The following is a 6,166-nucleotide window of genomic DNA, read 5'->3' as shown; positions in this document are numbered from 1 at the left end:
CAATAACAATCCAGCTGTACAGATGCGTCACACTTACTTGCCCATTTATGGTAAATGATGACAGATCTCTTCTTGTTCCGGCTACAGGGATAGATACCTTAAATATTTCATATTTAAACCTAAACAATATTTGGGCTGTAATGTATTAATTCTAATTAAATTATAAAACTCACATTTAAAAACAAAATACTCCTTTGTGTGGTTACCATCCAAAAACGAGATCACATGATCAATGACACAAATGTTTTTATTTGATTAGACTAATTCATAAATACATTTGAAAGATAAACTTTTTTCTAAGCAATGGCCTACAGCAGGGGTAGTTTTGCAGTATTTTAATTAAAGATAATTACATATAGCCTACTAAGTGCTTCTAACATTTACAGTGTATGTATAGTATATCAAAGGTAAATCAATTATATTCAAATAAATGTAACAAAATCACAATGAATGCACACAATTTTGAAAGCATATTCCAATATTTAATGTCAAACTGTTTAAAGACAAATGTAGTGCCAAATCTACTGCACAACAGTATAAAAATAAGTTAATTATATAAAAAAAACAGGTATAAGATACAGGGGCAATCTATTATAGGGACATACAGTAACGTTAAAACAAATCGCTATGATGAAGTTATATTTTTACAAACCAAGAGATGAGATTCAACTTTGTTATGTGAAAATATATTTGTTTCTTCGCTTTAAAGAACAAATAGGCAAAAACGTAAGCACAACGTTTTACATTCTCACCTTTAATTCTATATCCTTGTGATCATTAATCACTTTTATTGTCACTAAATGAAAGGCAACTTAAAATAGTTAATGATTATAAACGTCAGTAAGAAAATGCTTCAATAAAATACATTCACGGGTATATTACATTTACATTAACCAGGTAGTGATGTAATGATGATACCATAGATGTAGTTATGGTGGACATTTACTATAGTGACCACTGTAATAAAAGGTTTAATGAAGCTAAATGTAAGACATTAAGTCCATCTAAATGTAAAGGTAACAAACTCAGAATAATGTCCAGTATGTCAAGTGTCTAATTTCTGTAATATTCTTTCAGCACCAATAAGATTTCCATAAATATGGATTGTTTTCTAAAGGTTTTCCTGAACACTCTCACTATCTTCAATTGTTCGGACAAACACCTGCTATACACTTGCAGAAATATACATGTGTCTATTGCATCATGAAGTCACTGCATGACTAGAACTAATGGATGGCAATGAATATGTCCTTTAGCAAAACACCTGATGCGCACTGACACTTCTTTGATGAAGGCATTAGGCAGACATCAAGCACAGTTTATGAAGCTGAAAAGAGAAAACACAATGCTTTAACAATATGGAAAAAAGATAAATCACTATTTTCAATATTGGTTCTGCATATATCAAAGAGATCCTGAGGAGGAGTGGGACTTCACATGAAGACTTTCAGAAACTGTGACAGAGCAAAGGCTGCACCTCGCTGGACACATCCGACGCATGCCCAAACAACACCACCCAAAGACAGTGATGAAGTGGACACCACCAGGAGGATGCAGGAGACAGGGAAGACCAAGGAAGACATGGAGACAGATGTTTCACGAAGACCTGAAGAATGTCAGTGTCCCATGGGAAGATGCGGAGAACTTGGCCACGGATCAAATACATTGGAGGACACTTGTTGCCCAATGTGCCCAGCACAGGACTTGATGATGATGTTGGGAGTTTATCCATAACTGTGGGATATATTTCTGTAAAGAGCGTTGCATAATTAAATGTTAAAAGCATTTTTATGTTATACGTTCACTGATATGTGGGCATTTCTATGAATAAAAGTATGTCTTTAATAGCAAGCAATAATCATATGAACTCGTTTAAAAATAACATGATTTACATGCAAACGGGACAGTTATCAGCAGTGTAACTGATCTGATTACGACAAAATAATCGCGTATCTGATGTCATGTGACAAGTCAGATGAGCTTTTCCACTCTTGCAAACAGAGGTAGGTTATGAGGTGTGGAGAGACATCATGTATCATTGGACATTGGATCATGAACACAACAGACAGGGACTAATTTGTAATAATTTTAATGAATACACAATGCAATTAATATAAACTTTCTGACAGTGTGTGGGACATCAGACTACTATCCAAGAAGGGGCGCAACTGATTTACAAATATCGCGATAAATATGTACAGGAATTGAGGCAGTAGCCAATGAGCACTAGGAGTAAAAGCTGCAGGATTATGTACGAGTATACAAATATGTACTAGTATCGTACGAATTTGACAACTTGTTAAATCTTGTGAATTATTAAGACTTTGAGACTGTTCATACTGATTGGGCTATGGGTTTTGTAAGAACAGGTTTAAGAAACAACAAATGCTTGATAAAATGTTTGATTTAGGGTTAAAACCAACACATACGTACCATTGCGAATATTTGTCTTTGCAGCGGTCCGTCTCCTCCGTTTACTTGTCCTCAAACAATAATGGGCTGACTGAGTTCGAAAGGCCCTTTTGGTCTTTTCAGCTGAAAACAGAGAAAATAAAATATCATTATGTATAATATATAGGATTATTTAAAGGAAAAAGTACTGATTTTCCTTACAAATATTGGATGTTACATTATTAAGCATTAAAAGCATGGTATGTGTTGTGGTTAATATGCATAATTTACAACAATTATCACTTTAAAACTACCAATACTGAGGTAAAAGAATGGTAAGTTTTGTGATTGCTGTCCTTTACTACCCATCACAGTAAAACTAAGGTTACTGAGGTAAAAGCATGGTTAGTGTTGTGGTTACTGTGCATTTACAATAAGTACCACATTAAAACTACCAATAGTGTGGTAAAAGCATGGTAAGTTGTGTGATTACTGTCTTTTTACTACACTTATCACAGTAAAACGAATGTTACTGTGGTAAAAGCATGGTGTTGTTTTTACTGTGCTTCTACTACACATACAACTTTGGAACTAATTGTACAACTTAAAAACCTGATATGAATATGATTAACTGATTGAAGGTCTACTCTAGGCCTACTGTATAGCACATCACGTGACAGACAGTGTTTAATCACCATAGAAACCATTTTCATAGAAAGCAATGAAACGCAAAGCCTCCGTTGAGATGACAGATATAATGCAGTGACTGAACTTGAGCTAATCTGATTAATTTCGACACACAGAAAATACATTATATCAAACATTATTAGGACAGCGTATTTACGACTACTTACCAACATCTGGCACACGTGAACTGATGCCAAATATCGCGAGGTGTTCGGAATGAGACTTCTTCAGCGCGATTTCCTACTAATAAAATATTTTTTTTAAATATCAATAAACAGCAAAGCAATCCAGCTTCCCTGGCAATAAGAACGAAATAATATAATTAAAATAAATACATAAACCATGATAAGATCTCGTGAATAAATGTTGATTAAACAGCTTCTCTGCAGCCCGATAGGCAGATAGAATCGTGCTTTGATCACGAAAGATGCTTCCCATTGAAATACATTAGTTTTAAAAAACGTGCTGGAATTACGAAAATAACGAAATAAACGTGCCCGTGCCACGAATCAATAGATTAAATTACGTGACCATATCACGAACTGCCGTGAGACTGGGTTGGACAAGACATGACATTGTTCTGTCTGGATAGAATTTGTTTTAGACATGAGATCATGAGCTAAGACGTCGCCCTTTAAGGCAACAAAGGATTTTTTACAGGATGTGTTAGGGTATATAACCTTGGCGAAACGGACTAGCCTTGGCCTTCTCATGTCAGGTGCTCTCTGCGTGGGAATGCCATGGGCCTTCTCATATCAGACGCTGTCTGTGTGGGAACGTCTTATTTCATGCATGAAATAAAATACTTTGTTTAATCTTTTGAGAATCGACTTTGTCTCCTTCATCCAGGTTTTAATATTGATAATTTCCACGACAAAAGTTACGCAGAATTAAATCTATACGCACCTTAACTAATCAAGTTAACAAACGCTTTTGAAAGAATAAAACACTTGTAGAAGTACCAAAAAAAAAAGGATTTAATTGGAATAATTGGAGTTATTAAATGATAACTAGCTCAAACAATGGCTTTCAGTATGTGAAGTAGTCACACAATCACATTTCCAGTAAATCTGACACAATTTAACACCTGAAGTGCAATATTGCAGTTGACAGACCTACTGAAATTAGTCTCTAGGTAAAATACACTCAGTATAGATTGAACCAATGGGATGAATACATACAATAACTCACACAGATTATACCAAATATACTCTGAATACTGTTGTGGAAATTATCAATATTAAAACCTGGATGAAAGAGACAAAGTCGATTATCAAAAGATTAAACAAGGTATTTTATTTCATGCATGAAATAAGACGTTCCCACACAGACAGAGTCTGATATGAGAAGGCCCATGGCATTCTCACGCAGAGAGCACCTGACATGAGAAGGCCAAGGCTAGTCCGTTTCGCCAAGGTTATATACCCTTAACACATCCTGTAAAAAATCCTTTGTTGCCTTAAAGGGCGACGTCTTAGCTCATGATCTCATGTCTAAAACAAATTCTATCCAGACAGAACAATGTCATGTCAGCAAAAAGTTTCCTGTTTTTAGCTGCTGATCTTAACTGCTGATCGAAACTGCGCACACACATATTGTCAGCCTTCACATGACTCAGAGAACATTTCGTTCCTGTAAGTTGTCCTAACTTATACATTTCTAAAAGCTTGGTTTTATATCTTTAATAATGTGCTTTTTGCTTATATGATTATATTCCTTTAAATTCTTATGAGTAAAAATGAATCTTCAATGTTAATAAAAGTTGTACCCATCTAAAAGTAAAAGAACACATCTAAATGTAAAATTTCCATTACAATACTCACATCATATTTTCAGTGCACTGAATAATCTTAAAGGGCACCTATTATGGAATTTTGAAATGTACCTTTCATGTAGTGTGTAACATAGATCTAAGTGAACAAAAACATCCTGCAAAGTTTGAAATATGAAAGTGCACCGTATATAAAGTTATTGTCTTTCAAAAGTAAGAGTCGACTCTGAGTCATTTTTATGAATCGTTAGAAGACCGAAGCTTTTTCTCTGACTAGATGACGTCAACTTGTCAAGTTATTTGAATACGATACGCCCACTTATTGCGCTCCAAGGCCAGGGAAAATATGTGACCGGTCATGGAAAGTAAGGACACATGTCGGTTCAGGGGCATTTTGAGTTATTCACAGATTCTGAAAGTGTAGTCTCCAAGCTTTCCAACGATGTGTAACACATGGAAATCTGATAATATTTGGAGAAGTTGTGGCCATTTGAAGGTAGGCACTCAAAAAAAGAGGCAGAGAAATCTGCCTCTAAAGATTGAGCAGTTCTCACCTCTCTGCTGCTGGGAGTGACAATAGGGCTCATTTACATCTCATTTAGATAAGCCATACCCCCTGTAAAGCACATGGGGGAGCAAAAAGGTCAGGAAAATGTGCCATCAAAGAAAAATAAAAAGTTTGCAAACAGGTAATATATAAATAAATGTCTCTTAACATCTACCGATAAAACTGTATAGGCAACTCTTTTGATATCAGATAGAGCCGCTAGAGCGCTGCATAATAAGTAACCACGCTGTAGGGCTGGGCGATATGGACCAAAAGTCTTATCCCGATATATTTAGGCTGAATAATCGATATATGATATATATACCGATATTTTTTACTCAAAGTGAGAGCAAATGTTCAGTGAAAGTCAAAGCCAAATATGGACTTCCCTGTATAAATTATACATTGATTCGTATTAAAGTTACTATTAAAGTTCTCAGTCAAGAGCAGTGTGTGATGTTGTTTTATTAACATTAAATGGATAGTTCTCCCCAAATGTTTAATTGTCATCATTTACTCTCTCAAGTTGTTTTAAACCTGAATAAGTTTCTTTCTTCTGTTGAAGTTATTTGGAAGAATGTGGGTAACCAAACAGTTGATGTTCCCCAGTGACTTCTAGGCTATATGTATTTCCTATGGTAGTCAATGGGGACCAGCAACTGTCTGGTTACCCACATTCTTCCAAATATCTTCTTTTGTGTTCAGCACAATAAATAAATAAATACAGGTTTGGAACAACATTAGAGTGAGTAAAGAATGACAAAATGTTT

At 35.1% G+C, this 6,166-nt stretch overlaps 1 long non-coding RNA gene across 2 annotated transcripts; it reads right to left on the bottom strand.

Annotated features, from left to right (window-relative positions):
• Positions 1-231: 231 nt before the first annotated feature.
• LOC306991669 lies at positions 232-4,334 on the bottom strand. Of its 2 annotated transcripts, XR_013796149.1 has the most exons (4): positions 3,246-3,772; positions 2,434-2,535; positions 1,478-1,749; positions 411-1,327 (listed from the first exon to the last, which is right to left on the bottom strand). It is a non-coding gene; the product is annotated as an uncharacterized lncRNA (long non-coding RNA). The 2 variants fall into 2 exon arrangements; XR_013796148.1 differs by having other exon boundaries at positions 232-1,749; positions 3,246-4,334.
• Positions 4,335-6,166: the final 1,832 nt, after the last annotated feature.

The sequence above is a fragment of the Phoxinus phoxinus genome, assembly GCF_949152265.1.
Source record: "Phoxinus phoxinus genome assembly, chromosome: 23".
Taxonomy (NCBI): domain Eukaryota; kingdom Metazoa; phylum Chordata; class Actinopteri; order Cypriniformes; family Leuciscidae; genus Phoxinus; species Phoxinus phoxinus.
The sequence above is the reverse complement of the archived record's forward strand: the minus strand, read 5'-3'. Positions and strand labels throughout refer to the sequence as shown.